The sequence below is a fragment of the Aedes albopictus genome, chromosome 3 (assembly GCF_035046485.1).
Source record: "Aedes albopictus strain Foshan chromosome 3, AalbF5, whole genome shotgun sequence".
In the NCBI taxonomy this organism is placed as follows: domain Eukaryota; kingdom Metazoa; phylum Arthropoda; class Insecta; order Diptera; family Culicidae; genus Aedes; species Aedes albopictus.
The window spans coordinates 63834185-63857901 of NC_085138.1; the positions used below are offsets into that span (position 1 = coordinate 63834185).

Here is a 23717-nt window from a genome sequence, read left to right on the forward strand (position 1 = left end):
TAGCGTACGTCAGTGCAGGCAGTACCTAGACATCGTTTCTCCTAGAAGAAGGAAGAAAAGTGAAACTTCTTGGGAGACCTTCGGCGGCCTATGCAGGAAATCGCGTGCATCGAATCCATAAACAAACCAGCAGCGTGAGGCGTGAACCGCGACGTCCAAGAATGACGGATATGCAGTAGGTGAATATTGGAGATATGCAAGAGAGCTGGGTGAAATGCGTTATTCGAGAAAATACTTATCGGAACTAATTCAACAAAGTTAAGAAATTTTTCCTTTTTGTATTTAAACACCCAGATAAACCAGTGTTCGTTTGTAACGATCCAACACATATTTTGGAATGCTAGTATTGGAGAAGGATGTAATTTTTTACACCATATTAATGAAAAGTCCATAAAAATGTCACCGACGCCTTTCACTCCAGTTCCCCCTCCTACCCAGTGAATGCAGAAAAGTTTTTTGTCGAAATTCCTACTCTCGTTTCCTTGTTTGTTGCATTCACCGCGGCGCCGCAGAGATCATGCATTTCGCGCGAATTATGATCGCGCGCGCATGTCAATTTCGACGCCGCGCAGAGACGACGTGTGTCTTCCTTGTTTACATCGAAACGTGCACTCAAGCGAAATATTTTCCCCTTCTCCTTCCACCAATACCCTATAATGCAATGCCAAACGGTGTGGTAGTTGTTGGAGAGATGTCGTGACAGTTTAGCCACGATACGGCAGGATTAAGTGGAACCTGACGACGACGACAACGCGACGACGCGACGACTATATCTAAGTACTTGTCGTCGTGACGCAAGGAGTGGCGCGAAAATGATCTACGCTGGGCGATGCAGAACTTTAACTTACACTGGGCAGTCAATAAGTCTCTTTCCGTTAGCTTGATTTGATATTTTATGACAATGATTGGTTGCCGTTATTGCCGGTGTCGGTGTTTGTTTTAGTGCGTTGTCAATCATAAATAATGTGCCAGTAAATAGCCTGGCATAAGAATAAAGACAAGAATAGCAGAAAACTCTCAACACAACACGGAATCGTTGTTGGAGTCTCGAACTAGGAGTAAATGAGAACAACATTATCATGCTTTTCTGCTTGAATTATCTTTTTCACCTTTCTTCATATTAGTTGTCCTCTCTTCTATTCATATTATAAATTATATACATTTTTTAAATTTATTCATTTTTTTCTACTAAGCAACGTTACATGCTACGACTTCAATTGAGTTTTTCTATTTTTATTTTTTTTTTTCTGATTCATTTTTAACATTTAACTGGTAAACGTTTGATTTTTTTTCTTTAGATTGTTCGGGCTCAGGACTTCAGAATCCGGAGTATATATCTGGGAAAGGAATGTTTTATAATGCTAACATTCCGTCAAACTAACGCTTTAAATTTTATTTGAAATAGCACTTTATTCTGAGCCACCATGATTTTTTCAGATTTTCAGAACTTTGTTTTGATATTTAAAGATATTTAAGGATTTTTTTATCTCCTTACAACTGCTGGACAACTGCTAGACCGTTCAGTATAAAATCCGACGAGGGGATCAAAATTCCCGGGCATCAAAATTCATGAAAATCTGGATTTTGGCCCAGTTTGGCGTGCAAATTTAGAATATGGAACCATCTGGACACTACTAAAGATGTTTAGTACTGCATTCAGTTTGCTATGTATATTTTTGGGAAGTTTTAAAACACGACTTCAGCTAAATTAGCCCGACCTGCTTATTTTTTGTTTTTTTTTGTTGTTAAAGTTTTTTACTTGGACCAATTTGAAACGCCTTCACATCTTTCTAAAACCCTCTGACTCAGAATCCCGCTGAAACACTTAGAAACACCATGAAAACCCTCTCAAAACTTCCTGAAACCCCCGGAAATGACTCCTGAATATTAGGAAACCTCCCTGTAACTCTATTGACAGACTCCTTGAATCCTGTGATACCCTCACAAACTCCTTCAATATCGCTCTGAAAAGATTTAAAACACCTCGAAACCTCTCTAAAACTCCTTCCGAACACACTCAAATATTCCCTGAAACCCCCATAAGTTCCCGGAATCCGTTACGAAGCCCCTCAAATTCCTTAAAACTCCTTGAAACTTCTTCGAAAGCTTTCTAAAAACCCTTGAAACTCCCGGCAATCCCCTCGAAATCCCTCTGAAACGCCATGAAATGCATTAAAACCCCTCGGGCTGAAGATATTAAAAAAACCTTTGGCTGAAAATAGTGTTAGTTACCCTAAAAAAAACTTCCTAAAACTCTCCTTGAAACCCCAGCAAACCACTCTCAAACCCCTTTGAAACCCCCTGAAACTTCTTGAAACTTCCTGAAACCGCCTGGAACGCTTTGAAACCCTTCTGAAAATGAAATTTCTGATAATTCAAATTAACTAAGGGTCGTGTTGCAAATTGCAACGAAATGAAGAGACAGATTTCCGATTTCTTCAACGCTTTATTTAAGTTGCGATTCAACGCGATCGACAACGTTAAAAAATCCCTATTGAAGAGACAATCATAAGGATTTCCTTGTTATTTGGTACAATAATTAGGTTTAGGTGTTCTCTGTTGTACATATTGATTCCCATAATTGTATGTTTAAATGATATATGGTATATGATATGTTGATATAATATATGGTTGATATATTCTGGTACCATTTTAAGAGGAATAATTGTCTGACTTACGTTTAGTGTCTCGTTTCTGTTTGTTCCTCGTTTAGTTCGTTTATCGGTGATGGGAATGCTAAAACATCAATTTTAGGGTTAAATTCATGTCCCAATATTTCAATAGCAAATTTTACCTGTTTTTGTATGTTTTCTGTGTTAGCTGGAAAAGCGGTCGGTTTACGATAGTAGCTATAGAATTTAGGTTTAATTTTTTAATTATGTGTAAGAGCATAAACTAAACATTGCATGTGCATGAACTAACCTACTCTCATATCCATACTATTTTCTGTAGTTTAGGCACTTTTTAACCACTTATTTTTATTAGAATTAAGTAGTTCACTGATTTAAATTACTATTTATACTAGGTTTCTTTAATTCACTTTAGTTTTAAGTAGAAACTCTAGCAGTAAAAATTTAATTGAAATTAGCTGAAGCACACTTTGCCTGCCCTATTGTTCTGCTATTATTGTCATCGATCATTTCTCTCTGATCCTGACGTAGCGCAAATGTCATGGCCACTATCAAGGTTGATGGGCTGAGGATGTATGTACTCACTTAATAGGTGTTACGATGTGGTGGTGCGAAGCAACGGTTTGTTGCGACAGGTCGACTAAAACGGTGTAATTCTTGGAAGTTCAAGCCTATACCAAAAGCTTTTCTCGCTACATTGGTTAACGATACTTAACTAAACAAACAAACAAATACTTGATAGTGACAGAATATTCTAAGTTCTCCAAACTGCCATGTGCCAAAGTGAGAACATTCCATGTCGTGTGTCGCACACATAATACTGGGGTTGGCCACGTTGGAAAAAGATTAGCACGGAAATCCCTGGAGGACTTCCCGTTAAAATACCAGTGGAAATCCTTAGAGGAGTTCCTGGATAAGAACGCGGAGAAATTCCAGAAGGAACCCCTACAGGAATTCTAGGAGACTAATCTTGAGTTACTTCTAGAGAAGGCCGTAGAACAGTTGCGAGTGTAATATCTAATGGTATTTCCGGAGGATTTCTAAGAGCGATCCTTATAGGAGTTTCTGCAGGCATTTCTGAAAGAGTTTCTGGAATAGTCCCTGGATAAACTCTAGAGGAAATTCAGGATAAGTCTTTAACGGGATTTTCAAAAAATAAATGCAAAAATCCTCAGGGAAATCCATGGGAAAAATTCTAGAGAAACCTCAGCGCAAATCCCAGATATAATTTCGGGAGGAATCTCTGGTGAAATTATTCCCCTAAGAACATTGAGCCTTTCTAAGCAAAGCCCTAGAAGCTAAGACTGGATAAAGTACTGATGTAATTCCTAGAGAAATCCATGAAGAGACCTGGCAAACCCTGACAAAAATTCAGATGCAATTCTTGGATAAACTCATGGAAGAATTCCTTGGAGAATTCCCAAACAAGTGCATTAAAAATCCTTTTAGGAGCCTTTGCTGAATTCCCTAGGAGAATACCTGGATAGATCTCTTAAGGGGTTTCCTGATGGAATCCCTGGGTGAATCTCAAACGAAATTTGTGGAGTACTCTTTGATGAAATTCTTGGAAGAATCCCCGGTAAAATACCTGGAGTAATCCCTAAAGAAAATGGCTGGATAGGCACCTATAATTGGTGATATGGGATTCTTGTAAAACCCCTAGCGAAACCCCTCGAATATCTCGAAAATTGCTCCCAAATAAATCAATTGTAGAATATCTTGAGGAATTCCAGGTGAAAGTGTTAGCGTTGAATAAAAACGCAGAAAAATCTACGATAAAATTAACCATATTTGACATAAAGTCAAAAGAAATTTGACATTGTTTTGGCCGCAATGAGAATGTATGACTGTTTCTACAATCCTGTATTATTGTTCCTGAATCGGAAATCTTGTTTAGCCCTCGAGCAGTCGCGTTTTCAGCCACCCTCAACGATAGCACGCACACGCTGTGTATCACAAGTGAGCTTTTTTCATGGTGCGTGTACTCAGTACACAACGCGACCGCTCCCGGGTTAAATAACAGTAGTTTCAGGCTTTTTTTTTCTATATCGTTTATTAAAGGCTCATTCGTAGTTTCAGGCTTTGGACATGGGTTGTCAAGCTTGACATCTACAATATTGTGGTAGTTTCAAAAACAGTTTTCTTTTACTTTCAATAATATATTCATTGGAAAACAAAATGCTAATTTTTTCTCTGGGTTGTTATTTTTTATAAAAAAAGAAAAAAAAAAGATTCTTACAAGAAAATCAGAGAATCTCCTGATTATTCAATGTTTAATCAACTTATAGATGCCTTAGTGAAAAAATGCATGCCGCACCAATTAAAGGTAATTTTCAATTATGAGTTTTTTTACAACAGCTTTGCATAAATTGAAAACTATCCATTGAATTGCAAAACAAAAAAATCCGTTGGTTTGACAGAAGGGCATTTTTTATTATTGTACAAATTGGTACGAAGTTCCTCAGAATTTAATGAATTTTTTTCACAGGTAAAGCCTGTATCCGCAATAATCGGAATACAGAAATACAGCTGTAACTCTGCAATAGATACATTCCCAACAAACATTATTGTTGTACAACAGCTGAATAAGCCGCTCTTAGGCTTGATTTTGATTATTTTGGCTGAATAAGCTGTTATTCAGCTGTCATTGTTACCTGGGTTAAAATTGCTCAAATTTAGCCTAATAACATCTTAAGATGTGTTCATTTCACCTACAAAATGTCATGTGAATCGGTGCAGTACTTTTTGTTGCAGCAATGAAAAAGTCGAATATGCGCCATTTAATTGAGTACAGCCCCTGATTTTGATTGTCAGTGCTGTGACTTTTGAATTTGACCAAGGAAATGGCTGAAATTTTGAACACAAACATCTCAATCTACATTTGCTGCATAGGCAAAATTAAAAAAAAATCGATGCACTATCAACAATTTTATAGTCGAAACATGTATTGGGACTGAACGTGATTTTAGTCCCCCAGACAGCAATTAGTCAGCACCCTTTATTGTTTCGATTGTACTATGAAAAGTACTATACCAATAATCATCAAATTTTGCAGGCATAATATACACATAATCAACTACCTTCTGTGGAAATTTCATGAAAATTGGCAGAGAAATTCAAGTGTTATGAATAGGCTAAAATCGCACATGAAAAACACGAAAAATATTCATTATCACCCACGCCTATCAACACCAGTAACTTTCAAACCAATTGATCAAAGTTGATGAAATTTTGCAAAAAAAAGTGTCTATATGTATCATAACTGCTAACGAAATTTCATAATTATGATCACAGAACTTTGAACTGTAGCGTAAGAGAACCATCTATTATGCGAATAAAAATAGGTCATTATTCAAAATGCTTAAAACCACGTCTCTTTGTTTTTTTTTTATCCACAGTTAAAAGTAATGCATCGATTTTTATGAAATTTGGTACAAATGATAAACAAACACCAAAGAGTTCTCAATCAATTATTTGGCCAATTTTACCGATTCATTGCAGTGCTACAGCCGTACTTCTGTATCCCGATTATTGCGGATACAGGCTTTAGGGTTCACATATATATGAACAAAAACTCAATTGAAAAAAATCAGGGTCGCCTAATTTTCCGGAAAACTTCAGTAGAAAACAAAAATTTTTCACAAACACCACATATTTGAAAAATCATAACTCAAGAACGAAGCATCGTAGATACATTTTTTTTTGAAATCAAAAGCACAAAAAAATACAAAATTAATAATGTTTTCCACAGTCGAGGGAAATCGGTTGGAAAAGTCGGAAAATCTATTTTCGAAGCCCGGGAAAAAATTCAAAAAAATATGTTTGGAAGGAAATTACATAAGCTACAGTATCGGACAATAAAAATGCACCAAAGCCGTTTTCCCATACAAACCGATTGTTTTCATTTGCTAAGACGAACTACAAATCATTTCAATTTCCAAAAACTATTGAAAAAGTTCTGTAATAACTATTAATGCAATAGTTACAGACGAATGTATTTTGACAATAAAAATGCACCAAGACAAAACATCTTACAGCAAAAGATGCTGAAGTCAAATCATGTTGGTCTCTTCAGCAAATTTATTCGTCATCACACAATAAACATATTAGCCGAAGACACCAAAATGATATGACATCACTATTTTTTTTTTGGCCGGGGCCCGTGGCGTAGTGGCTACACCCCAGTTAACATTTTGGTATGTATAATTTGTGTTATACACTACTATATAAGAACCTTTTTAATCGTATAAACTGCACAAAACTGCTATATACGTACCAAAGTGGAGGCCATATACATACTTCTGACGACATTTGGCGATTTCATATGATCATCATTACGATGTCCCAAATAATCGATCGAAAGAATAAAATACGACTTCGGGTGATATGTAATACGATGTCCAAAATTAGCTATAAAAAAGTTGACACCTAGCCTAGAACACGGCACCTCGAGATTGTGAGTCTAAGCCCATACCATTGTACTAACTGATCTGCCTTGAGAAGAGCGCAAATTTTGGTCAATTTAAACTTAAGCTTTCCACCCACGAAACATGCCTTTGCCAGTCTTCCTACATGAATGCTGATATGAGGATTGGGCTGCAATTTTTTTCTATGTCATTGCGTTTCCATTTATTACAATGCTGTACTGATATATAGCATACTTAATAATGAGTTGTCAATTTATATACAACACGTAGCGAGTTGGATTTGCACTCATTACGACATGTTTTGTTTACAACATTAGTCCCGCATCGAGTGTAAGTTTCGTCGACGTCGTTGTCGTCGTCGTCGTCGCCGTCGCGGGAAAAAATAACTGCTCATGTAGGGATAGTTGTGAGACAAATGTCTTCATTCGGTAACTATGAAAACTCCCAAAGATTGCCAGAATATCATTATTGGTTGACAGAATGTTCCTGTCCCAAAATATAATCAGCGGCCAGGCGGTGATGAGCAAGGCAAGTGGGATGCTTTTTTAATTTTGCATCCATTACCACCCAATCTCCTCGTCGCGGTGCCGAAATTCATTAAGTCGTTACGATTCCCAACCAAACCTCACTAACATTATATATGACTTGTAAGCGTAGGCAAACAGCGACGACTTCAATTAGCGCTATTTATGACTTGCTCTATACACAACAAACTTACTACAAAACAAATCGCAGCAGCGATTTATATACAATTGGGCTTGACATTTTTATCACAAGATTCAACGGTTTTTACGATTTCGATTTTTGATCGCGAGATATACGATTTTGAATGCACTTCCCATTACGATGTGTGGTTTACTGGGACGTTTGCTTCATAAGCAGATGGTCATGGGTTCGATCCCAGCCCCGGCACTTTCGTCAGTTGCTCTTTCCCCCTGAGAGCAGCTGACACTGACCCTCTTCTGAGCCAATGGCTCAAATGGACCCGAATACTTGGACAACGGAGAACGGCAACTCATAATGGACCCCCAATCGGACTGGAAACAGGAACAACCAACAGCTACACATCACCATCCTCGTGCTCATCATTCTACCATGATAGGGTAGAAAGTGAAAGCAGCGCAACGGCAGCCAGTTAGATATAGTAGAATTAGAACAGAATACATTTAGGCGCTGTACAAATTGTGAGTACAGCTTCCAATTGGAATCGCTCACGCAGTGCCCTAGTGGACAAAAGAGCTGTAAATTAGGTTAAGTGATTGAAGAATTTAAAAAAATCACCATTTTTTTATATAAGATGTTATGTCTTGGTGCATTTATATTGTCGAAATTCAACCTATCTGTAACTTTTGTATCAATAGTTATTACCGAACTGTTTCAAAAATTGAGATGTTTTGTAGTTCGTCACAGAAAAATGGGAAAAATCGGTTGAGTAATAACTGAGATATGGTAATCCACGACGAGTTTGCATGGGAAAACGGCTTTGGTGCATTTTTATTGTCCGATACTGTATATACTGTGAAACTTTCAAAATATGGTTTTTCTCCGTTCCTGAATAATGACAAATGTTGTGGAAATTGTCCAGATGTGCTATATGAGCCATTTGTTTAATAAATCATAACTTAAGAATGAAGCATCGTAGACACAATTTTTTTTGTGAAATCGTGAGCAAATTATCTCAGCAATCCAAAAAACAAATACAAAATGAAAATTGGTTTCTACAAAATTTTCCACTGTTGTGGAAAATCGGTGTGAAAAGTCGGAAAAAACAGAATACAGCTTATGCAATTCCCTTCCGGAGATAGACAACATCTTGAAAATTTCACAGAATATAGCTTATGAAGCTTCCTTTCAAAAATATTGTTTTGAGAACTTTTGCGGACTTCCTAATTAGTTTTCCGACTTTTCCCACCTCATCAGTAGAAAATTTTGTGGAAAACAATTTTTATTTTGTATTTTTGTTGAATTACTGAGGAAATTTGCATATGATTTCACAAAAAAAATGTGTCTTCAATGCTTCGTTCTTGCGTTATGATTTTTCAAAGTATGTGATGAATGTGAATTCTAAGAACCTTCATACCAACTTGTACGATAATAAAAAAAATTTCCCTTTGTCAGCTATTTCTTAGCCTGGCAATGAACTTTGAGGGTCTTGAGGTATGCGGTATGCATTGTGCATAGTATGTGACAAGTTTTGTGACCCCAAGACAATCCGGAATAACTCTGGAACCATTTTTGATGGAAGTATTTCTTATATTATCAATGGTTCAAAGAATTGAACTGAAATTTCAAAGAATTGAATTGAAATTTCCGAACATTTTTTTTCATTGTTGTACGTATATGAATCAATACGATGTAACATAAAAACGAGTATTGTATTTTTGTTTGTTATACGCTTATTCTTAGTGCATTTAAATAACGAATATTTCTAACATTTCTTTTTCTTATCTTGTCATTTCAGGTTTGTTTTATAAACCCCGAATCGAAACGGAAAAAGTATGGTAACATTTGCGGTGTTTCAATCGATAAGACCTTGTATTAAGAAATTATTAGCATTCTATTAAATTGCGTATTGAAATTAATTGCCTTAACCTGTTCAGCCCCTGGCGAAGTCTACACTTCGTTTCTCAACCAAATTGTATTGGCTGTTGTTTTCATTGCTCTTTTGAAGTTTCAGTCAAATGAAGATAGTGATTGTATAATCAAAGAATGTAGCAGAAGGCTTGATCCATCTAACTATTAAAAAGGCAATCATAGTGTTGAACAACAGTAACGCTGTTGGAAGGGACGAACTCCAGATTTCACTTTTAGAACTCAGTAGTGAGTAACTGCACCAAATGAGGGACCTGTTTCATCCGATCAGCAAGCTGCTTCCAATTTCATCCTATTTCCTCAAACGCTGTTTGTTTTTGTATTTTTTGTTAGAAGTGAGCTAAACATATGATAACAAATAGAACGGAGCCAATCAGTACCGTAATCTCTTTGTTTTCGAATAGGATTAATTTGGGGGCGTTAGATTACTAATGGCTCTTTGACCCTACTTCGCCATATTCTGTTGAAGAACTGACTGCTGGTTGGCTGGAGGGCCTCATTTGTCTTCTTTACAAAAAGAGGCACAGATCAGAGTGCGCCAGTTACCGAGGAATGACACTCCTCAGTTCAGCGTACAAAATGATTTCACGTAGTCTGTTCAACGTTAAATGTAAACGACGACGGATCGAGTCTTTACACTGCGACAAATCCTTGATATATTGCAGAAGTACAACTTGTAGACCCACCATTTGTTTATTGATTTCAAACCACCGGACGATTCAGTAAAAAGAAGAATGAGTCAATTGAATAACAATGGTCGAACACGGTTTTCCGACGAAACGGGTTAGGCTGATTCGTGCAACGCTTGATGGTTCCATATCAAGTGTCGTCGAACTTGTTTTTCGATATTGCTCTGGAAGGAGCCATTTAGGAAAGCTGCCATGCAAAGTAGCGGAACCATCGTCTCCTAGGGTTGGCAGACAACAATGATATCATCGGAATTGACCATTGTACCGTGAAGGAGGCATTAGCGCCATTTAAAATCACACCAGCAAGACAAAATAAATGATCTCTGATAGATAACGTTAGTTCAATAGTGATGTTTGTTAGTGGTGAAAAATTTGAAATATTATCAGTATCAAACACAACAAGACTATCAGGTCATTAATTCCACCAGTGCGCCTGGGTGCTCAAAATCTGAGGAACAAGGTCGCCATAAATAAATTTCACTTTTTGCCGTGAATCCGTGAGAAACAAAACACCCGGTAGCCTATCTCATTTGAATGCAAATTGTGCGAATAGAACGATTATTGCTGTCATTTCGCCTAGGCTTTATTATCTTTCGCCTGAGGGCGAATTCGTCGTGAAGTGCGCTCGGCTTCGCCTAGCCTCTCCTCTATAGATAGATGCTCAACATGTAAGGAGCAGTTGATAATGGAGCACAATCTGAACTGACTACCTAACTGCCTGTTTAACCTCTCTTGACTTCGCACCGTGCATTCAAAGTACTAGGTACCACCGATGACACTGACTGGAGGAGTTTCACAGCACTTAAGCTGATAGGTACTAGGCAATTACGAACGAAGAAAATAAGTCGAGAAAAGAGGTAAAGAAGATGAACGAGCGAGCAGTGGTGTTGTGATTGGAAAACGAAAGCGATTAAAAAGCCAGCTCTCCGCTCACTGAAGCTCATCGAGCCCAGCACGGAGCTCAGCGTTCAACGGCGCACGATCGCGAGGTATCGCGGACTGCTCACCAACCGAGGAGAGGAACTCCGCCATTGAGCACCGCGTGTAAATATCAAAAACCAATAATGTTTATGCTAATTGCGTTAATGGCTTATCTCCGCATTGGTTCGTTCAATTGATACTGGCTTCATTCTTCGTTGTCGTTTCCGATGTTTTCTGTTTTGAGCGGAGCTTTGTTTTCGTCGGTGGTATCCACACCATACGTACGTCTTCCGTGATTCGGTAGGATCACCTTTGGGGCGTTGTGGGAATCTTACTGTATTCATAGTAGCATTTTGTTTAGAAAATATTGAGGGTCCAATTCCCGGTTGGCCGAAAGTCTTGCCCAATCGATAATGCAAAAAAATCAGAAATTTGAATGCAATTCAGCTTTTCTAAAAACTGCCAAGTTATTCATACACTCCTCGATGCTCATGATCGAGTAATTGACTGATCTCAACACATTACTTCGATCGAATCTTCACGACCAGACCCATTATTCACTCTAGTTACGTCTGATCTCAATGTCTGATTGTTGTCTGCCACCGACAGCTGTATGATCGTCGTCTCTATCACTACTCTCCGATCGACAGACATGTTAGCTTACCCAGCATGCTGTCTCTATGTACGTACCCTGCCCGTAATAGACTGATTGATAGATAGGAGAGCAAGCGAGCTCCCTAACCAAGTAACGGCGATGTCAATCTTTCGTTGCTAGCATGTCAAACGACCGCGACTCAAGTTCACTGCACCTCGGGGATTGCACTTGTTGTCGCATGCAGTCACTTCTCTCACAACCCGGGCGTCTAGCGTCTAGAACCACCTTGACCGAATTTCACGGCGACCCACGCCGGTGCACCGCAACGACAGCATCCATTTGAGCGACCTCGTCTCCGCGCGCTACGATACAGTCAATTAAGGACGTCCGTCGATAGCCGAGCGAGAAGTCTTCGTCATCGTCGTTGTCACCGTCGCCGTACGTCGTTACTGTGAATGGGTAATTTGATTTTATGCATCTCCTTCGGTAGACCCCGCCACGCGGAGGTCGTTCCATTTGGTGACAAACTGTTACGAAACGATGCGTGGTCTCCATTCTACAGCCCGCCGGGCGTTCTAGTTTTTACACCCTCAACGATCAGCGCGGGAAGACCCACGCAGCGTTTAGTTTGCTAATACGCTGGCTGTTGACGGCAATAGCCAGCCTCCGGCGATCGGCCACTCAATGCTCGTTACGTATGTAAATTATGCGTCCGTTGACGAAGAATTCTCTACTTTATGTAATTAACATCCCCAGCTAGCTTAGGAGCACCAAGAGGTCACGCCCTGCATCTCAAACTCTCTTACTAAGCGTCGTTAATGGTAATTGATTATAAATAGCTGCTGGGGCGTTGAAGAGAGATGTTTTGCGTTCGATGTTTGCCGGTTACTTCCGGTGCATTCGTGGCCTCCGGTTGCACGCACACCCTACATTGGACATGTTATAATATTCGCAATTTATGCCCCGCCATTCCGACCAACGCAACGGAGGAGGGTAAACAAAAACAGATTACTAAAAGTGCACGGCGCTGCTGTTTGCAAAACTGCATCGGCGATTAAAATAACGTGTTATGGATGCGAACGGCAATGTTTGCTTAATCGAGATGCAAGTGTGAAAATACGCTACCAATCTGTCAGATGGCAACAAAATATTGATGATTCTTATCTCAATTAGGCAAATAAAAAGGAAGTGATGCCTTATTGCCTTCTAACATAATATTTCAACAAAGACAGAGCCAGCTTCGCGGCCCAGAAAAATATTTCATGATATATTTTGTCTGGTCAATAAAATGTTTGGGGTAAAAGACATTTGATGGAAGTTTTTTTTAGATAATCAATTAAACGTTATTCAGTCAGCAATTTGATCGACCTTCTCTCTCTCTTCTTGGCGTAACGTCCTCATTGGGACAATGCCTGCTTCTCAGCTTAGTGTTCTATGAGCACTTCCACAGTTATTAACTGAGAGCTTCCTCTGCCAATGACCATTTTGCATGCGTATATCGTGTGGCAGGCACGAAGATACTCTATGCCCAAGGAAGTCAAGGAAATTTCCTTTACGAAAAGATCCTGGACCGACCGGGAATCGAACCCGTCACCCTCAGCATGGTCATGCTGAATACCCGTGCGTTTACCGCCTCGGCTATATGGGCCCTTTGATCGACCTTAGGTTGTATTATTATTACTTTTTTTACTTAATCATTTATTTGAGGCTCATGCGCCAACAGACATAACGGAGCCGAATTCAATTAAAACTTTTTACAATTTAATGTTTTTGATTTTTAAACTATGTTAGTTTTGGGGAACCGTAAAACTCGCGGTTTGGTCGAGGTTAGGGAGAACAAAAATATTTGAGGAAAGGATAGGATGATGGGGGCTTTTCGTTGACACTTGGCAGCATGTTGTGGCGTATTGCTGCTGGTCAAACGTAGAGTGGACGAACAACCTGTAACGATACAAACAAACGATTTTCAAAGGGATACGAGGTGGACAAGTAAGCAACAAGACTGGGATATCAAATAAAGACACGAGGTGGACAAGTGGAACAACAAGACGGGGGTATCATACAAAGACTTCAGCTTATTTTAGAATGTCGTACACAAGCTTCATATACTCAAGATCAAGTCTACCGAACACATCTCTAATGTCTTCCTTTTCTGGTTTTCCTCGGGCCCTGAGGGATGCACATTTATCGGATCTGGCAATACCGTATTCGGGACATTCCCACACAACATGGTTGATATCTTGATAGCCTGCACCACAGCTATAGCGATTGCTATCTGTGAGCCCTATTCGATAGAAATGTGAGCCCAGAGAGTAGTGATTGGACATAAGTCGACACATTATCTTGATAAAATCTCGACCTATGTCCAACCCTTTGAACCATGGCGTCTTCGATACCTGTGGGAGAATTGAATGCAACCACCTGCCCAATTCCCCTGCATCCCATTTTTGTTGCCAACTGACCAAGGCATGCTGACGAGCAATTGAAAACAAATCATTGAAGGCAATATGACGATCATAAATATCGCCTTCTATAGCGCTCACCTTGGCGAGCGAGTACGCTTTCTCATTGCCCGGGATCGAGCAATGCGAAGAGACCCAAACCAAGGTGATATTATATACTTGATTCGATAAAGCACTCAGACTTGATCGTATTTCGCTTAGGAAATACGTGGAGTGCTTCACCGGCCTCATTGAACGAATAGCCTCAATTGAACTGAGACTATCCGTAAAAATAAAATATTGATCAGAGGGAAGAGAGGCAATTCGCTCTAATGCGTAGTGTATAGCCGCCAATTCTGCGACATATACTGAGCAAGGACTTTGAAGTTTATGGGCGGCGCTATGAAGCTCGTTAAATACTACTTTTTGTTAAAAGAGTTTAATCTTACCTAGTTTGGGTAGTGGCTACGGTTAGGATAGCTCAGATCAATCTTCAGCACAAAAGAACATCAACAATCAATCTTTGCAGACTTATGCAAAATGGTACAGCCCAAGTGGCCTTGGTACAAGAACCTTACTTTCGTAAGGGAAATTTCTATCTAGGAAACCTTGTGAACCCGGTGTTTGCCACTTTCAGTAAACATGAAATGGCAAACTCGCGTGTCATGCCTCGAGCCTGTGTGCTTGTCAACAACGCAATAGTTGCTACACTCATCTCTGAACTAACCACCAGAGATGTATGTGCTATCACAATTGATGTATCTGTTGGAAACCTCAACAGGAAATACGTCTATTGTTCTGTGTATTTACCGCATGATGAACCATCCCGTACGGATGCTTTCAAACAAGTCATCGCATACTGCACTTCAAAAGGCCTTCCGCTAATTGTTGGCAGTGATGCTAATGCTCACCATATCATCTGGGGCAGCTCAGACATTAACTTGAGAGGCTCCAGTTTGATGGAGTACTTAAGTAGTACAGATCTTGCATTACTTAACATAGGCAACCGCCCAACCTTCATGGTATCTGCTAGAGAGGAAGTGTTAGATATAACACTTAGCTCTAGCAGAATTAGTCACGAGCTGACCAATTGGCATGTGTCAGATGAAGAATCTTTATATGACCATCGCTATATCTTTTTTGAACATTTAAATGTTACTTCGCAAACGTTGCGTTTCAGGAATCCTCGGTCAACAAAGTGGGATCTTTATACTGATTTGGCTGCAGCCAAATTTCATGGATATTCACCATCCATTGACACTCCAAGTGATTTAGATGATGCCGTTGATACTACAACGACCTTCATCATGGAAGCTTTTGAAGAAGCATGCCCTCTACGGTCTGTGAAGATCACAAGAGGAACCCCTTGGTGGAACTCTGATCTGGCGAAACTCAGGAAACAATGTAGAAAGAGTTGGAACAGAAGACGTTCGGCTGGTTCGGAGGCTTTCAGGTCGGCTCGCAAGGCCTACAGGAAAGCTCTCCGGTCTGCTGAACAATCCGGCTGGAAAAACCTTTGTACAAATGTTTCCAGCTTGAGTGAAGTCAGTCAGCTAAACAAAATCCTTGCGAAATCTAAGGATTTCCGGGTGAACGAACTTCGTTTGCCAAATGGCGATCTGACTTCCTCTGATGAGGAAGTTCTGGAATGCTTATTCAGCACACACTTCCCTGGATGTGTGGATATTACATCTTCGGATGATCCTGATGTATTTTCTTGTAGTTATGATTCTTTAGCTTCGGCTCGGAGTATTGTAACTATAGAATCGATTGAGTGGGCTCTTAATAGCTTTGCTCCCTTCAAATCTCCTGGGGCAGATGGGATTTATCCTATTTTGCTTCAGAAGGGATTTGATTATTTCAAACATGTTTTGAAAAAACTACTTGTTTGCAGCTTTGTTACAGGGTATATTCCCAAATCCTGGCAGGATATTACTGTAAAGTTTATTCCGAAAGTGGGTCGTGCGTCGTATGAAGAAGCAAAGAGTTTCAGACCTATCAGTTTGACCTCTTTTCTTCTGAAATGCTTAGAACGCATTGTGGATCATCACATCCGTGATGTTCATCTGGCCAACGTGCCTCTTCATGTGAACCAACATGCCTACCAATCTGGTAAGTCCACTGTGACTCTTTTATACAAGGTTGTTTACGATATCGAGAAAGCATTCGCTCAAAAGCAATCTTGTTTGGGTGTTTTCTTAGATATCGAGGGTGCCTTTGACAATGTGCCTTTCGATGCCATATTGGAAGCCGCACGGAGTCATGGTATATATCCAATGAGTTCCAATTGGATTCATCAAATGCTCAAAAACCGTTATGTCTTCTCGACATTGCGTCTAGCAGGGATTAGGAAATTGAGTGTTTGTGGATGCCCCCAAGGGGGAGTCTTATCACCGCTTTTGTGGAATCTCGTAGCAGATACGCTATTGAGGCAACTCAATAATAGCGATTTTACTACTTATGGTTTTGCCGACGACTACGTAGCATTGTTAGTTGGTATGTGTATCACCACCCTTTTCGACCTGATGCTAAGCGCCCTCCAGTTGAGGGTTGGTGTCGCCAATATGGCCTTTCGGGTAATCCGAGTAAAACATCTATTGTTCTCTTTACGGAAAGGTGAAACCGTAATATCGTTCGACCTTTGCGTCTCTTTGATTCTGAAATCGATGTGACTGAACAGGTAAAGTACGTTGGAGTCATTCTTGATTTCAAGCTTTCTTGGACACCTCACATTGAGTTCAGAATCAAGAAAGCTTGTATGGCCTTCGGGCAATGCCGGGAAACCTTTGGTTCAACTTGGGGTCTAAAACCCAAGTATTTCAAATGAATCTACACATAGGCCAATATTGGCCTATGGATGTCTTGTGTGGTGGCAAAAGGGCGGAATGAGAACGATCCAATCAAAATTAGGCCATCTCCAAAGGATGTGCTTAATGGCGATGTCTGGAGCGTTCTCTTCAACTCCCACGGCTGCGCTCGAAGTTCTCTTTGACGTTGCCCCACTACACATTCATCTCAATCAAAAAAGCACTTTCTTGCACTTACCGTCTACGGGTACTCGGTCTACTAGAGGAAACTCCTGTGAACCGCACATCAACACCAGGGAGTGAAATTATCAGCAAATTGAGACGAAAAACGGCGTTTTTCGAGCAACCGATTTTTTCTGTTTTTACTTTTTCTGTGAGAAATGTTTATCGGTAGTTGCTGTTTGTCCCCGATCAAAGATAGCCGAAAACTGGAAATCTCTCTTTTCATTTTCGCTATCCAACTTTATCCGCCTGCAAAGTTATCGCGATAATTATCAGAAGGCAAATAACAAAAGTTTGCCGCTAACGGGATTCGAACCTAGACCCTCCACAAAAATGTGCATGAGCGCGCACCATAACCACTCGGCTACACAGGCTGCTCGAGAGAGGACAGAAATTTTGTACATAAAAGCTACAGCCGGTGACGACGGGACTACGGAAAGGCGAACAAAGAGCAGAAAGCAAAGCAGTCAACTTTTCATTGCAGATGATAATCGATTTTCGGCGCTGCGGAACGAGCGAAAACACATTCTCGGGAGAAACCCGGGTCTGAAATTATCGCACGTCTTTTTTCGCCGATAATGCGTGTGGGAGAGTTTTCTACTATCGCGATCGTGATCGATAGTTTCATTCCCTGATCAACACACACCTCGTTGTTTCCACTTCTGGTGAATTGGGACAAAATTGTCCTTGCTCCAGGTGATCTTACAATTGCTTGTAATTTCCCATATAGGACATTTTCCACGAAATTCCCTTCCCGGGAAGAGTGGACATCTGGATATCTGGAAAGAAGTATTTCAGACGGCATCGTATGTTACACTGATGGCTCCCTTCTCGAAGCTCGAGTAGGTGCTGGTGTTTATTCTCGTGAGCTAAGGCTGTATCTGTCTTACTCACTTGGTAGACACTGCACCGTTTTTCAGGCCGAAATCTTTGCTCTTATGTGCGGAGTGCAATTAGCACTTCAGCAGCACGTAATGGGCAAAGTAATATACTTCTGTTCAGATAGCCAGGCTGCTATTAAAGCACTTGCTTCGGCCAACTCCAGGTCGAACATAGTTATTGCTTGTCGAACTCAAATCGAGGAGCTGAATTCAGCAAACGCTGTTTACCTTGTATGGGTGCCATCGCTGGAAATGAATTGGCTGGTGAGTTAGCTCGCACTGGAGCATCACATGACTTCATTGGCCCTGAGCCAGTTATTCCGATATCGAAGTGTTGGGTAAAGCTTCAGATTCACACCTGGGCTGCTACTCAACACAGACAATACTGGAATAGTTTGGTTGGAGTCATGTCATCAAACCAAATTGTATTGTACTGAGCCATCTGCAAGGGTGGCGAAGTATCTTACAAATCTGTCAAAGCAGAATTGCAGCATTCTGGTCAAAGCATTGACTGGCCATTGCCGACTCAGCTATCACATGGCGAATATTCAGCAAGCTGATTCATTTGCCTGTGATAGCTGTGAATCCGATTATGGAACTTCTGAACTTTTGAATTGTAACTTGGGTAACATTGTTACAACCAGGGTAGTTAACGTTAATCAACGACCGTTCCGTTAATTCGTTAATGTTGATTGTAACGATTAACGAATTCTTCGTTGATTTTTCAGGCACGTTGATCAACGTTAACGTTAACGTACAGCGTTGGTTCAACGTCATCGAGTCCGTTTATTTTGCATCCGTTGATGTTGAATCAACGCAACCCGTTAACGTTAACGTTGATTGCTAAGAAAATCAACGCACCGCCGTTGACGTTGATCTGAATGAAAATTAACGTTAATGTCGTTAATCGTTGATTAACATTAACAACCCTGGTTACAACAATGTTATTGTGTAAAGCCATCCTACCAAAACTAAAAAAGAAATCGAATTCTATACCATACCAGCAGATGATCAATTGTGAGCGATTGAAGACCAAACCCATTATGAATCGAAGTACATTGTGTGTGAATCTATCTATAGGGTAAAAGGGTATAATGCGCCCCACCGGGGCAAAACGCCCCTCTTCATTTTCTAGCGATTCAAGCGCTTTTCGCATGCGTGATCGATTAGAAATCTCAAATATTGTAGAATTATTGCCATCAAGCTGGTCCGTTAGTGGATTTGTACAGAAAAGCAAAAAAAATATCAAAAAGTCTGAAATCGCGGCTTTTGGCGTAATATTTTACCTCTTGTGAGCTGACTTCATTGTAAACGAAGCTAGTTCTGTTCGCTTGTGTTACTTTGCAATTTTTATACAGTTAAACACTTGTTGAAAGACCCTTCTAGCATAAGCATGTGGTGGAATTATCCCATGGGACAGTTTTATCACGGGGTTGGACGTTTTTCTTTTGATGGGGCGTATTGCCCCGTTTGTTTTGAAAAGGCAAATTTTGGAACGTTTTCGAAAAACATTTCAAAGCTTTCATAGCCACCTCTCCAAAGGCAAAGTTCGCATGCAACACTTCACTAACTTTAGTAACAACGAGTTGCAGTGAACAATAGATGGAATAAGGTGCTAGTTTCAGATATATTGCCATTTCTGCTTAGGGGGGGCATATTATACCTGTTTACCCTAAAATCGAACATCAGCCCAACCACGACGTACTTAAAGCAGTCCGAAACGACTCCCAAGAATCACCCATTATTGAATATCTATTGCCTCTTTTCCGTCATGCTTGGGACCAACATTAGCATGTAAGCATGTCCCATTCTCGCGCCCTCACCATTCAAATCACACCGAAACCGAAATGGATATGTATAATAACGGACGAAACAACAACAATTGATGCTTTGGAACCCTCAATCAACCGATTTGTTCCTACAAACAATAAAATGCCTAGGAAAAACATAATCATTTGCATAATTTAATATTTTTCTTGTCGCCTCCCTCTCGGTCCTCCATCGTGGCCAATCATCGCACAGTACAACAATGAGGCGCACTTTCGGGAGACAGCGATGATGTCGAGACACGCGGACGACGACGACGACTTCGAGTCAATCGAGTCTTTGCCAGCCGGTCGTCGTTGCCTTGGCATTGGACTTTTTGGCTCTTGGCGCGCGCGCTCAGTACTCGCCATCGTAAGTTGTACAGCCATTTTCATGTTAATGATGCATTCAAATCGAATTGTCTTGTCGCAGGCAGAGTAGAGTACTAAGATACCGTATAATTGAATGGCTTTGAGATACTTACTTACTTTCAGTCCTGAGCACCCATGGTGTTGCCGGCCGTCGAATTGAAAGATCTCCATCCTGGGCGATTGCCAGCCATCGCCTCGAACTGTGGCCAGGTCAAATTTCTGTTGACTTCCTTTATTTCCTCGTTAAGGACAGACTTGTTAGAGTCCTAAAATGGCCGCCACAATGGCCGACTTTGGCATACTCACGATTTCGAGGGCACAAATTTCTTCGTAAACAAAACCAGCGCACCTGATCTTCTTATTTTAAGCTTTTTACGAGTGAGCAAGAACAGAATAATGTAATGCACTGTTGTGAGAAGCCTTGTTCCTTGAGATTTGTGCGTTTGAAGTTTTGATGCACTGTTGAAGCGGGATTTCAAAACGTTTGTCCTTGAAACTGCGCCGCCATGAGCCTCTGGGTCTGCCTCCGCTACAATGACCTGCTGGGTTCCAATCTAACGCTTTCTTGGAGATTTCGTTCCTGCCCATGCGTAGAGTGTGGTCGACCCACCTCCACTTTCGCTCCCGAATTTCTGTAGCTATTGGCACGATGACATCGACGATGGAGCTCCACTTTGGAGATCCAAATTGTGAAGCCACCATGCGAGAATTATATACTGCATACGATTAATGAAGACCTGCAGCCGTTGAGTGTTCTCCGCTGATACACACCAAGTTTCACTGGCGTACAGCGGCACAGATTTTTCGTTCGATTTGTAAATTCGGATTTTGATGCTTCGACCAATCTGATTGTTTATCCATACATTTCTTAAACGCCTTCTTGATCTGTGCATCTATGTTGATCTTGGTGCCACCATCGGCCGCTTTTTGACTACCAAGATATTGGAAGCTTTCAACATTCTCTGCTGTTTGCTTAGCTACTGTAAAGCTAGTTTCCAAAGTGCTTGAAACAGCGTTTCAACTCGCCTTCGTCGGCTAGGGAGTCCACCCACGCTCTTTTGTCCCGTCTACACAAGCGTTTACTTCCTTCTCGAGAGCCGAATAGCGCTGACGGGCTACGGCTTTGTCTCCTCGTGTTGTCGCTCGCTCTATCACGGCATTGGCGTTTCTGCGCTCCTCTATCTTCCTCCAGGGATCATCTATAATCCACTGCTTTCTCCGGCTGCGTAGCTCACCCAAATTATTCTCGCCGGTGGCGATGAAGGCGCTTTGATCTTCTACGCTTTCACCTGCTGGAATATCCGCAGCACGGTTCTCTAGCTCCTCGACGAAGGGCCTTTACACCGCAGCGTCTTCCAGTCAGCGTGTGTTGAACCGGCGCCCGATTTTCTACTCCTGTCGATGGATCCTAGCAATGCGCAGCCGGATTTCGTCGATTAAGAGATGATGATCGGACGCAATGTCGACGCTACGTTTGTTCCGCGCATCAAGAAGGCTCCGTCCTCATTTTTTGCTGATGCAGATGAGGTGATTTTCCGTGACGCCATCACGGGAAAACCATGTCACTTTGTGAACTGGCCGATGAGGAAAGAGCGATCCCCCAATCACCATGTCACCATGTTGCCATAAAACTCTGCAAACAGCTTACCGTTCTCGCTCATTTCACCGAAACCATGGCGTTCCATAACGTTGTCGAAACCAAACTTCGCGTTGAAGTCGCTCATGAGGATCTTGACATCATCTTTCGGAATCTTATCCACGGCAACATTCAGGCTGTAAAAGTTCTCTTTGCAAGAGCATTTCGGCAGCATCGGTTGGCGCGTAACATTGGATCATGCTAAGGTTTCGAACCCGTGTACTGAATCTGGCTACAATTATTCTCTCTTTATTAGATTCTCTTTTCGTGAGCGTTGAGCAGGAAACCAACTCCACCGTGGCGAGGAGCGTGTTCACCTCATAGGCTAGAAAGAGTGTAGCAGAATTTGATCCGATGCCAATCTGTGTTCTCCGAAGTTCGGCCACCGGACTTCGCTCAGTCCTAGGTACTCAAGCTTCATACGGCATGCTTCATTGGCTAATTGTGTCAGTTAACCCTGCTGAACTTGGGTTAATACATACCAAGTTCCAATGGTTGTTCGTTGTTTAGCGCTAAAAGTCGTTGCTATTGAATCAGTTCGTAATCTGTCATTTTCGGTTTCTGAAACGGTTTCTAGGTTTCGAAAACAGGATGTTGGTGGCCTAAGGCCCCCTATCCACCGTGGTGGAGCTGCCACCTTGAATATAGCTTCCGGTGGAGGAGCATGTAATACTCTGCCGCTGAATTCCAGAACAGACGCTGTTTGAGCCGCACCTCCTTGGTGAACAGACGCTCGAGACGTACCTCCTCAATCTAGCTGAAGTCAGAAGGAAAACAGTGCCCAGGCTGCACTACCAGCTAAGCACATAACTCTCAGCTAGCGGTCTTTGTCATCGCTTGACTCGTGGAAGCATGAGGTAGGAACTTGTGAGGACCAGAGCTATGTTAGACGTCCTCCTTTTCGATAGCTAGTGGATAAATTCAAATTCAATTAGTCTCTCATCAGATGTCGAACATCAGGTGAAACTCTTCTACGTTGTCGAATGTTTGGTATACAGAAATTCAAAAATTTATTGGACTTCCTAGCTTATTGTATGATGTCTTGAATCAGGACTCCTGATTATGTTCGTCGAATGTACGCGGCCCAGATTCCACGTTAGTGACGCTTGTCTTTCAGATATGTTGACCCGTTTCTCAGTCTATTTGGTCCGGCTATAGAGATCGGACAGATACTGACTGGACCACTTGGTGAAGATTTGTTGAACGGAGTCTTGTGCTTGCTGCCACATTAATAGACGGTTCCAATGCAGGTTGTCTAGAGATGGCTCTGGAACTGTTGTCTTCGGTCGTTGAACCCAGAAGTGACCTGGCGTCCAGGGGTGTAAGGTCCTACCCTCTACGCCCACCCAAACATGCCCACCTGCGCGCCATCTACTGTTGGTTCTAATTTGTAAACATCTTTTGTTCAATGGTTCAACAATAGCTCAAACATCAGTGTTTTTCTCTTGATTTTGGTGCTTATGATATTTTTTGGTAATTATCGAAATTTCTTGAGTCATAGTGTTGATTATCCTCTCATTTGAGAAAATAATCGAACAGGGAGTTTTATTTTTTAGCCGATTTTTGCACTCCAAACAAAACAACAACAAAAACAAACGAGAGTAGAGGTTAATATTTCATTATGGCAAAAACAGAACACTGATCACTGATTTTCCCGGAATGAAATTTTTCAATCTAATATGCTGAATATAACATCCTT

General features: G+C 41.1%; 1 protein-coding gene across 6 annotated transcripts in view; it reads left to right on the forward strand.

The window, feature by feature from the left end:
- The window catches only part of LOC109622416 (A disintegrin and metalloproteinase with thrombospondin motifs 9), a 692060-nt gene that overhangs the window by 354956 nt on the left and 313387 nt on the right, over window positions 1-23717 (forward strand). The gene's annotated exons all lie outside the window — the stretch shown is intronic.